A 12,512-nucleotide genomic window follows, 5' to 3' on the forward strand; every position below is an offset into this window, starting at 1 on the left:
TGTCTATCTAGACACTATGGGTGAGATTTAATAGGATGAGAGATTCAGAAAGTGAGAGATTTGGTGATAAATCTCACCCCGTCTAGCTAATAATCCACACTCAGTAAATATACCCCAAACGCACTTTCATATAATCGCGATCCATTGGCTTGATCATGTCAGTTATTGCTATACAGCAGGTTTTTTTGGTCCAGTTTTTCTGTAATCTGTCAAGTAACACTGGTCTGGGCTGAGAATGTTCGTGGGCCAGAGATCAAATAAACACTGCCCCACCTGAGTCCCCCTGCCCCTGTCCACTCTCCATTGAGTGTTTTTTTTTCCCCTCTGTTTGCAGCACTTAGTAAGTCTAGACTTAGGGTAGTATTCAATGCTGCGGCGAGCGGCCAGCGAATGAGGGGGGTGAGTTGAATACTGACTGAGCGAGTGGTGACCGAGCAGGAAGCCCTGCTCACTGTCGCCGCTTGCCCACGGCATTGAATACACCCCTTACTCGTTGTTGTGATGACTGTGGGGAGATCGGGCCTCTGAAGACGTCAGCAGATCTCCCTCCCCACGGCCGGGCCTGCCTGCATTTGTAGGTGGCACCCCATTGCTGGCTTCAGTCACAGGGGGACCCCATGCACACGCACAGCGTACCGTGTGCATGCGCGGTCATTCGATGCGCGATCATTCGATGCGCACTCAGGCTGCAAATTCGCAACCCAGCAAACAAGTTTGAATTAGTTCAATAGAAACAAACCAAAAAAGTGTCGATTTTGTAGAAGGTGGAAATAAGTTTTTTTTTTTTTTTTTTAAATTGACGATTTTATTTGACTGGTCATGAAAATCCGGCAGTAATTGAATGCTTAGGGGGTAAATTTACTAAAGCTTCTAAAAATGAAAAGAAGTGATGTTGCCCATAACAACCAATCAGATTCTGTGTATGATTGCTCTATTGCATTCTGGAAAATTAGCTTTCTAATTGGTTGCTATGGGCAACATCACTTTAGTAAATTTACCGCCTTGACACCTTTTCTTACTGGGTTCTATCAAATCTGGTACATTGCATGGTAATGACCTTGGCCGACCTTGGCCGTCTGTTCACATCGGAAGCACCATTACGTTGGTATGCCACAATTGCTCCCAGGTTATTCAGTCCTGGTCTAGATGGGCATTCTGTTCGGTAATCTCTAGCTAACATCTCTCTTCTTTGAAATTATTTAGCGACAACATCCTGTGGTTTGGTACTCGTAGATCAAATCTACAGCCAGCACCTACTGTGCTCTCTGGGGCCTGTAATGCGATGCAGACCTTCATGTGCTCAACATACTAATCTGACTCCTAAGCTGGGGCGATATCAGGCCAATATGCTGTTTCGTAATGACCTATTGTCTTCATCGCTCAGTGTGTACTCATGATAGCGCGCTTCCACTGGTCGCTATCGAATGCCTCTGGTCATTAAATCTAGGGATGTCACTAGCGGTTTTGCACCTATCCTGCAGTATGTACAGAGAACCGCATTGCAAACTATATATTGGGCGTCATCTTCAAGATGTGGCAACTGAGGTCTTTATTTGGGATATTGTAGGTTTGTTCTGCCATGGGGACGATTCAATCAGCCGCGGCTTGTGTGTCCTGGGTTAACATTGTGTGCATTTCACATGATATATTCCTACAGTTCGCTCTGATTCCTTGCAATTCAATTTCTGCAGTGTCGGACATATGTAAATAGAATAAAAGAGTTGGGAAATCATCCTGAACCCACAAATAAGATCAGACAGCAGTGTAGGATATACTGTATACAAGTCTCATGTTCACATAAGGCCCAACTTTTTTCTCTCGACTTCTCAATCTGAAATATCCACAGTACTGGAGTGGAAGTGAGCGGTATGTGTCTGGCCGCTGGCTGTGTACTGTCTCTGAGGTTCCTACGAACACCTGTAGGATAAATGCAGCTGCTCCTCCACCTGTGTCAGCGCGTGGCAGATGAACACAGATGTCTGTGGGCAGTGCGGGTAGCTCCAAGTGACTTGCTGGTCTGGAAAAAGCACAAGGAGTAACGGATAATGCCGCAGATGGGACCGGAAGTGACGCAACGTGGTTCAACTCCATGGCAATGGGAGACGTCTTCCGTCATTGGGAGACTACTTCTTTTGCCATTGCCAATGTTATATGCAAGTATCCCCAACCAGTCTGCAGGGTACCTCAGGTTGGGAACCACTGCACTAGAGGATATAGTAAAATATATCACGCTTCTAAACTATATCTTTTACACTCAGTGTGCACTCAGTATTGTTAATGATATGCATGATTAACAACCCCTTCCATCTGCTGAACATGCAGGTCAATTTGGCTATATAGCCGAAGGACCCGTATCTTCAGCAGGCCCCAGTGGCGTCACTGTACAATACTGTTTACTAATATCATTCAGTGTGCACACTCAATGCCGTTGACCCGCGGATGATTTTGTTAACTATATTGGCCATGGCCAGCATTGGGTAGTGTGTTTATGGGGCTGTACTTTCAACTATATTCCTCCACCGTCACCTACAGTTGTAGCACCAACAACCAATCATCAGCAGAGCTTTATCAGATCGGTGTGTATATGTCCGTCCTTTCATGCACCACATGCGCACCCGGCAGGTGAAGCAGGCATTCCCTCCAGCAGAAAGTGTGTGCTCCGTGCACGTTCAGTGTCCGATGTGTGCACAAACTCAATGGGGTCTATTCACAGCACTGTGAATAGCGCTGGGAGGACGATTTCGGAGCTATTGTAATCAACGCGCTGCTATGGCCGACTAGTGGATTTCTACGCCTGTGTTGCAAGGAGAAACCCGACAAAACAAGGTCAAATGTATTGTGCCCTAGGGCACACAAGTCACAAAGTGGGGGTTCATGCTACTAAATACCGCAAGTACCAGCATTCTCTGTCATAGCAGCGCAGTGATTTGTAAAAAACCGGGGGCTCCCTCCCAGTACAGCACTGTGAATTTAATTGACCCAATGACATTTGAGTTGGTGACCATCTTTATCAGCGGTCAACTTTATTATATAGGTACATACTGTATGTGCCAATTTTGATCTTCTAGATCTTTTATCGTTCTAAAATGTCCAATGACATTTGAGTTGGTGACCATCTTTATCAGCGGTCAACTTTATTATATAGGTACATACTGTATGTGCCAATTTTGATCTTCTAGATCTTTTATCGTTCTAAAATGTCTACAGTATCAACGACTTAAATATACATTGTTGATGTTATATCGTCTCTCTGTCCACTATCTCACTTGTATCTTTCTGATATCTCAGTCATATCATTTTCATATCTCATGTTTAATGTCTCTATAAATGTTATATCTATTTCTTATTACTATCTCTTATCACTGTGTCTACTGATTTAATCTTAATTTCATCTCTTTCTCGCTATTGTATATCTCTACCTACAGTATGTCCTCTCCCGTTTTTATATCCGTTCCATTCATCCATCTCTTACTAGCCATCTCTTTTTCACTGCTGTTTTTCTCTCGTATCTTTTTTACAACTGTTTATACCGTCAAAATCTGTCTCGATTTGCAAATTCTACTTTCTAGAAATGCAAGAAATGCTTGGAATCTTCCCTTTCCTCCTGGCGTTTGCTCACTGCTACGGCTAATTATTTTCATGTTAATGCTTCTGCTTTAACAAGGCAATTTGACCTAATGGAAACTACGGGAGACGCTAGGAAGGTTTTCATTAAGCTGCCTTTTGAAAGACTTGGAAATATACAGAATGGTCTGATTTACTGATACTCTGTGTGACTGCACTTTCCAGGCTGCCTTTAACCAGCAATCTGTATATCAGTATAATATCGTACTGTTTTTCTGATCGCTATAAATAATATCACCAGCATTGTAATTATAATATAGATTTTTATTTTAAGTCCTATATTAATTTTTTAACAATTTTCAAAGCACATATATAAGTTATACCGTCTGCTAAAATAGTCGTATAATGTGAAATACATTTTTTTTTTAACTTAACATACATCTTTATAAATGTATATAAACAACTTAGTATTAAAATTGGTCAGTGGATTAAAATATTTGGTACTTGTTTCCTAGAACGGCCACAATCGTGAGTGATCGTGGCTCTTAATTAAGGGACACGATCCTCACGATGTGGCCGATTTTTTACAATTTTTTCCATTTGATTGACAGAAATCGGGTCAATCGGTCGGTCGCGACCAATTAAAATCGGCCGCGATGCGACCGACCGATTGACCCGATTTTTCCATAGACTTCAATGTTAAAAAATCTTTTAACATTGAAATCGGTCGGTCTTGTGCCATTATAATGGCACAAGATGAGATGGACTTGATTAAGTCCATCTCACATAGGGAAAAATGATAAAAAAGGTGAAATGGGCCAATATGACCCATTTCACATTTTTTATGTGCCCGCCATGACCCCACGATAGACGTGAACCCGAAGCGTGGCGAGCGCAGCGAGCCCGCGAGGGGCGGCGGTGCGCGTCCTCCGACCTTTTCATTCCCCTACTATCCACTAGGGCGTGGAGTGAGAATATAATAGTGTGGCGAGCGCAGCGAGCCACCGAGCCCGAAGCGTGGCGAGCGCAGCGAGCCCCGCGAGGGGACGCGTATACCTGTGAAGTTAGACGCGTCCCCTCGCGGGGCTCGCTGCGCTCGCCACGCTTCGGGCTCGGTGGCTCGCTGCGCTCGCCACACTATTATATTCTCACTCCACGCCCTAGTGGATAGTAGGGGAATGAAAAGGTCGGAGGACGCGCACCGCCGCCCCTCGCGGGCTCGCTGCGCTCGCCACGCTTCGGGTTCACGTCTATCGTGGGGTCTAGCACACTTATTAACATTTGGGGGGGCAATTTAAACAAATCTGGTGTAAAAAAAAAAAAAATCGGGTGAAAAATCGGCAGATCGGATCGGTCGCATCGTATGCGACCAAATCGCATGCGATGCGATCGATCCGATTTTTTATCTTACGACCACAACGATCTAAATCGTTGTGGCCGTTCTAGGAAACAAGTACCAAATATTTTTGGTGAAAACTTTCATAGTCCAATTTTACATTTACTTTCCGAGGGTGGCATTTCTAACTGTTTTATAAAAATATAAATAGGTTTTCTGTCTATTTTCTGCCATGAAATAAAAATAAATAAATAAATTTAAAAAAAAAAGTTAATAAATAAAATGTTACGGTAGGTAAAAAAAAAAATTGTGTGCGACGCTATAATAATCCGTTACCATAAAACACTCTCCATTATACAGAAGCGGCTCTCTGCAGACTCGGTCTACACCGAACATACCAAAGCTGCTAAGCTTCCTATATCGACTTTAATTTGTGTACCTTGTGAAAGTATGCATCCGTTAGGTAATTAATATTGTGACTCCACAAACTTTTTCTACCCCCATAAATTTAATAGTTTTCCTTTAAGAATAATAAATCAAAAGAAGGCTAAAGTTTTCTGTTCATTTAAAATTTCATCTAGTATCACTGTCGCAACAGAATTGTACCCTTTTTTAATAATTTGAAATGTCTTAATTAGATTGTATTTTTTTATTTATAATTTTCGGTTTGCTGTGTGTATTATTTTTTTTTTTAGGCTCCTTTTATTTGGATAAATAACCCCAACCAACTATATTTTTGTATCATTTAAATCTGTTTTAAATTTTTTTTATTTTTGTCGGACTGTCACTTCTAAGCTGCTGGATTTGTTTCCTGTGATTTTATAGTTTAAACTTTCCTGAAAGCTATCGGTCAGGAAATGGCACACATTCAAACTGCTCTCATTCATGTTCTTGCTTTTACATTGTTGTACAATTTCCCTTAATATGCATATATACATTGCCGCAGCCTGTGTGTGTGTGGTCAGGCTACGTTGGATTGTTGTAAGGAACATAATATATCTTTACTGTACTTGGGTGGCCATAGCACATTTCGATAACTGTAGCTTTAAGCTATGTTTATTCATTTATATATTGCTTTTATTGTTCAACTTTTTTTTTTTTACCCCGGTCTGAAAAAAAAAAAAAAAACATTCCCAATTTAACTAGCACCATTAAATGTGAAAAGTTAGAAGACTTTTAATCACACACAATTAAGTATTCAACTTACATTTTATGATACATATGGAAAATGATATAAAGTCTATGTGTTTCCAGTGGAAAACTGGGTCCTGTTTCAAAATGCCGGCCCCTGTGTTTTTGGGCTATGTTTTTTCTGTGGTTTACTTGCTGTTCTATTTAAAAACTATTAGTTATATGTTGCTTTTGTGACAAAACATACTTCCATATTTTTTTTATTGTATTGTGTGATTTAACAGCACAGTTTACACATTTTTATTTTTTTAACCCTTCGAGTAACAAGTGAATTTTTTTTTGAAAATTGCCAAACAAACATTTTTATTCATCATAATGACCTGTAATGTTTTCCTTATGTAGGAAATATAATCTATTTTTAAATATTTTTTTATTTGAATTTATATTACAAATGTGAGCGACGCTGGCATTTTTAGAGGATGTTTTGTGCATCGCACAGATGTTGGCACTCAAAGAGTTAAAAAAAAGTTTTAGGTTTTTAATATTTATTCTTTCACTAAACATATAAAATTTGAACATCATTCTTGACCAAAATCGTTAAGGTTGGGGCGGGAGTCAATTTGGGTTTCATGTAAAATGTTTAGTTTAGGGGTGTATAGCAATAGAATTTTTTTATACAGTGGCATGCGAAAAATAAAACCTCCTGAAAAGTCAAGAGATTTGTCTGTATTACAAGTGACACTTAACACAAGTGATACACACTAGATTATTTTTTAAAGAGATTGAAAATGTATCACTCATTTTTTAAAATATCGCTTGGTGTGTATGCTCAATATCGTTGACGTTAAGATTGCTTCCAATTGGCCCCTACCCATGAATTTTTTTTTAAAGAGGCAGCATTTATGGTTAAAAATCCTTTTCATTCAAATTTAATTGGTCCTATTGTGAATTTTAAGAACCAATATTAAAATGATGACCAAAGAGCAGTCTAAAAAAAAAGTTTGCATAAAATAAGGAAAGGCTACAAAATAATATCCACGTGTTTGTATATAATAGTTAACACTGTTGAATAGATTGTAAGGAAATGGAGGTTCCATCATTCCATCATAAAACACTGGGGTGCCTCCAACAAATTAAAGGGGCGTCGGTCCTCTGTTATGCACAATGAAGCAAGGAGATGAGCGCACTCACCAGATGTTCAAAAAGTTGTTAAGGTTTTTATTCAGCAAAAAGTCACATACAATTCCAATATTTACCCTGCACAGAAACAAAATAACTTCCCCAAATCTAACTCTCTCTCTCTCTCTCTCTCTCTCTCTTTCTCTGTATATGTTACATCTACCCCCAAAAGCAAAACAAAAACAAAAATGCCACCTGTCCGAACCCCCCCCCCCCCCCGCACGGGTGAATCCCCTCTCTAACTTGCGAGCGGATGTGCTCCTAACACATCCCCCCGCATGTGGCCGAACGGGAGATAAATCATTCGATGGTCACATGCCACCGAATGATTTTTCTCTCCTTTGGTAATAAATCAATCTAGACTGACTTTGATTCCGGCTGCTGCCCGCTGAATTTGGCGCGGGCCAGACATCATGTGACGTCAGCCGCCACCTTGAGCAAGCATCTTCACGCCTGCTTCCGTATGGGGAACCCCAGCGTTTTTATGGGGATGCCTATAAAACGCTGGGCGGTCCCCTGCTGCCGGCCCTCTTTTCCCGGAGCAAACGTCTCGGTGAGCGTAAAACTTGCTGAAGCCATTCGCTCCCGTGTCATCTCCATAGATGAAAACTCACTGCCCTCTTCCATCCCCTGCAGCTCCAGCTGTCCATTTATAGCTACGGACACCCCTTTTATGGCACACTGACCCCATCACAGCTTACAACTCTCCCCCCCCCCCCTCAAAGCTCACTGACCCTATAACAGGGTAAAGACCCCTACATAGCACACTAACTTCACAGCTTACAACTCTGCCTCATATCGCACTGACACCATCACAGCTTACACTCCCCCATAGACAACTGACCCTATCACAGCTTACAACTCTCCCTCATAGAGCACTGACCGCATCACAGCTTACACCTCCCCACAGCACACTGACCCCATAAAAGCTTTCCCCCTTCTAGTGCACGGACTCCATCACAGCTTACACCTCCCCATAGCACACTGACCCCATCACCGCTTACAACTCTCCCTCCATAGAGCACTGACCCCAGCAAAGCTTACTAACCCCCTCATAATGCACTGACTCCAGCACAGCTAACACCCCCCACAGCACACTGGCCCCATCACATTTTACACCCCACATAGCACACTGAGCTCATCACAGTTAACAACCCCCTTGTAACACGCTGTCCCCATCACAGCTTACGCATCTGCTCATAGCATACGGACCCCATCACAGCTTAACCATCCATAGCACAGTGACACAATCACAGCTTAACCCCCCGTAAAGCACACTGACCCCATCACTGCTTCACCCCCATAGCACACTGACCCCATCACAGCTTACACCCCCCCCCCCCTATAGCATGCTGACCCCATCACTGCTTAACCCACCATAGCTCACTGACACCATTACATTTTATACTGTGATGGGGTTATATTTCACACTGATCCCCTTCATAGTGCACACTGGTCCCCTCACAGCCTCCCCTCCTATTGGACACTGATCTCCTCATCGCAGCCCCCTTCATAAGATAACCAGCACACTCCCCTTCTTTTAATCTCATCAGATGGGTCCAGCCGGCTCTGCTCTAACTGGCTTCCTCTTAACACAGTGACTTGCAGGGGGGGAGAGCAGGATCTGTAGTTACGGTTTCCGTAACGAGAGTGGCTCGCTCCTTAACATCCCCCTTCTAGACAAACGTCAGACTGCCGCGTGCCCCTTTTCCTCTGTCTAGTCCACGGCAGGCAGCAGAGCATTGTAATAAGTCCGTCTGACGCTGTATGCCAGTGGTGGGCCCTTTCATTGCTGCAAGCCCCAGTTCAACGCATCCGCTTCACCGCCGGTAGTTCTGCCACTGTGTTAGATGCTATTGATCAGTAGCCTTACTTAGATACTCTGTGCTGCTTTCTCAGTGATGTCACCGGTTCTCGTCAATTTATGATTATAAATGAAGTTTGGTTTAGCATACTGTCCTTTCAGTAACATGATATTTCCTGCTGATCCGGTAACATTGGGTGCAGTCCTTGTAGCGCCGTCACTTCAGACACAGTTCCCAGGTTTGTTTATTTGGAACAGAAGCAGTTCTTGAGTCCAGAATGGTGTGGTTACTGTGACGTCTGTTATCTGGCTGCATCTATTTCGCATCTCACTTTGGCCTCTGTCTCTTATACTTAAGAAAACATTGTTTTTATCCCCTGGGGTAGGGGGGGCTACTACATTTTGCAAAACAGTGCAATCGGGCCAATGCGTTAGAATGATCTAAGCGACGTTATTTTTAAAATTTCTCCTTTCCCAAATACACAAGAGAATCGTAGTCTGAAATGCACCCCAGAAACCAGCAGAAAACAAGGCTCATATGACCACCTGCCCATATATCTTGCTGAACATGTAAAGTTGTGTTTCCCAACCTTGGTTCTCAGGACACACGAATGGTGCAGGTTTTAGTGATATCCAGACTTAAACACAGGCGACTTAAGAAGTACTTCAGTTCTTTTCATCAGGCCACCTGTGTAAAGGCCCCCATACACTATGCGATTTTGGGACGATTTCATCCGATTTCGGCACTTTGGGCTGATAACCGGGTGATATCGGCCCAAAATCGCAGTTGTGTGACATCTGATCCGATCCGATGCGCGGTCCCGTGCGCATCGGATCAGGGAGGTCGGACGGTCAGCACATAAGATCATCCGACCTCCCTGTATGCTATGCATATGCCTGCCCACCTGACAGGCATATGCATGCAGACTGACCGGGAGCAGCACGGCGGGCAGCGGGTCTCTGAGCACTAGCGCGCACACACACTGACCTGGCCGGGCATGTGATCACAAATAGCAGTGCTGCCGCTGCGGGACGGGACCGGCAGTCCAGTAGTGGCGGCTATTCGATTTTTTAAAAACCTGTCAAATGACCGGCCGTTCTCTGATTGGCTGAGAGCTCTCTCAGCCAATCAGAGAACGGCCGGTCATTTGACAGTTATTTTGAAAATATAATAGCCGCCACTGCACTGCCCGTCCCGTCCTGCAGCAGCAGCGCTGCTATTTGTGATCACAGCATGCCCGGCATGCCCGGCCAGGTCAGCACTCAGCATCACTCGCCGCACCCGGCACTCGCCGGGAACTCATTTGAGAGCCGCCGCCCGCCCCACTACTGCCGCTGCCCGCCCCACTGCTCCTCACCGCCCTGCAGCTCCCCATTTGTTTTACATGTGATAAATCGCAAGCGATTTATCACATGTAAAAACTGGCTCATCAAGTGCCAAATTGTATGTGAGCCTCCCGGGGAGCTGCCGGGCGGATCACAGGAGAATTGGGTCCGACTTGTCTTAAGGACAAGTCGGCCTAATGTATGGGGGCCTTTAGAGTTAGTGTTCCTTGAGGTTGGGAAACACTGATGTAAAGAAAGGTTTAAAGCCCTGTACACACGGGGCGATATATTGCAGAGCGATATATCGCTTGGTGTCCCGTTTGCATTAGCGACCAGAGATGGTCACTGATGAAAAAGAAACTGCTGGGGGAGGCCGGTAGTGGAAATCAGCCGGTCGCAGGCGCAAGCTCCTGCGACCAGCGATCACTATGGGCAGAAAACGGAAGCGCGCACCCGGCGATTTATTGCCAGTGCACACTCCCATCGCTGGCAATATGGTCGCTCAGTGACCATATTTCCAGCGATATTTGCAATAATCGCCCCCGTGTGTACGCACCTTTTATTGAAATTATGAGCAACGTTATATTTTAAATGCCAATTTCTGCATCATTTGGATTGTCCTCCTCTCAGCAAGCCCCACAGCCTCCTCTCCTCTCAGCAAGCCCCACAGCCTCCTTTCCTCTAAGCAAACCCCACAGCCTCCTTTCCTCTCAGCAAACTCCACAGCCTCCTTTCTTCTCAGCAAACCACACAGCCTCCTTTCCTCTCAGAAAGCCCCACAGCCTCCTTTTCTTTCAGCAAGCCCGCCAGCCTCCTTTCCTCTCAGCAAGCCCGCCAGCCTCCTTTCCTCTCGGCAAGCCCCACAGCCTCTTTTCCTCTCGGCAAGCCCCACAGCCTCTTTTCCTCTCTGCAAGCCCCACAGCCTCCTTTCCTCTCAGCAAACCCCACAGCCTCCTTTCCTCTCAGCAAACCCCACAGCCTCCTTTCCTCTCAGCAAACCCCACAGCCTCCTTTCCTCTCAGCAAGCCCCACAGTCTCCTTTTCTTTCAGCAAGCCCGCCAGCCTCCTTTCCTCTCAGCAAGCCCCACAGCCTCCTTTCCTCTCAGCAAGCCCCCCCCAGTCTCCTCTCCTCTCGGCAAGCCCCACAGCCTCCTCTCCTCTTGTCAAGGCCCACAGCCGCCTTTCCTCTTGGCAAGCCCCACAGCCGCCTTTCCTCTCGGCAAGCCCCACAGCCTCCTTTCCTCTCGGCAAGCCCCACCGCCTCCTTTCCTCTCAGCAAGCCCCACCGCCTCCTTTCCTCTCATCAAGCCCCACCGCCTCCTTTCCTCTCAGCAAGCCCCACATCCTCCTTTCCTCTCAGCAAGCCCCACAGCCTTTTTTCCTCTCAACAAGCCCTATACATACAGTATTTTTAAACACATACAATATAGTTATATGTGTTTAAAAGTGTAAACTGTACTCTGAAACCGTATAAATGGCCAAATATACAGTACTGTGAAAATGTTCGAGGCATGTGTGGGAAAAATGCTGAAAAGTAAGAATCGTCTTAAAAATAGAAATGTCAATAGTTTATTTTTATCACTTAACAAAATGCATCAAAATGTACAGAAAATAGATATTATTAAAATCAATATTTGGGGTGACTTTTGCCTTCAAAACATCAACTCTTCTTGGTAGTTTTCTCAATGTTTTTGAAGGAACTTGACCCGAAAATTGTTGATATCAGGTCCCCTGTGGAGGCCATATTGATTGGCCTTGTTTCCATGTTGAAGGTATGGCATTTTGGCTGTGATTCTTCCATTAATGTCACTTCTGCCAAGACCTCTCCGGAGAGTAGATGGGTGTACCTGGGTCACACTGGTTTCTGCTAGTTCTGAGCAGATGGCAATGCTGGACAGCTAAGGATTTCAGAGGAAAGTAAGCATGATGTGTCTTCCATCTTATGCACTGTTTCCTTGACTGACCACTGCGTCCATGGTTTTAACATTGCCCATTTCTTTTGAGCTTCTTCAAAAGCGTTTGAAACCGCACATCTTGAAACCCCAGCCTGCTTTGAAGTTTTTGGAAAAAAGCAATCACCTGTGGGTGAAGAAAGATGGGCACTCCCCAACAACAAGGCAAATAAACAAAAGATAATAAGTGGACGGCTTAAAAAATTAATTAGATCAATTG

General features: G+C 44.4%; 1 protein-coding gene across 3 annotated transcripts in view; it reads left to right on the forward strand.

Annotated features, from left to right (window-relative positions):
* Nucleotides 1-12,512, forward strand: part of SUPT3H (SPT3 homolog, SAGA and STAGA complex component) — a 357,423-nt gene that overhangs the window by 96,208 nt on the left and 248,703 nt on the right. The window lies entirely within an intron of this gene.

The sequence above is a fragment of the Crinia signifera genome, chromosome 3, assembly GCF_055691185.1.
Source record: "Crinia signifera chromosome 3, ASM5569118v1, whole genome shotgun sequence".
Classification (NCBI taxonomy): Eukaryota; Metazoa; Chordata; class Amphibia; order Anura; family Myobatrachidae; genus Crinia; species Crinia signifera.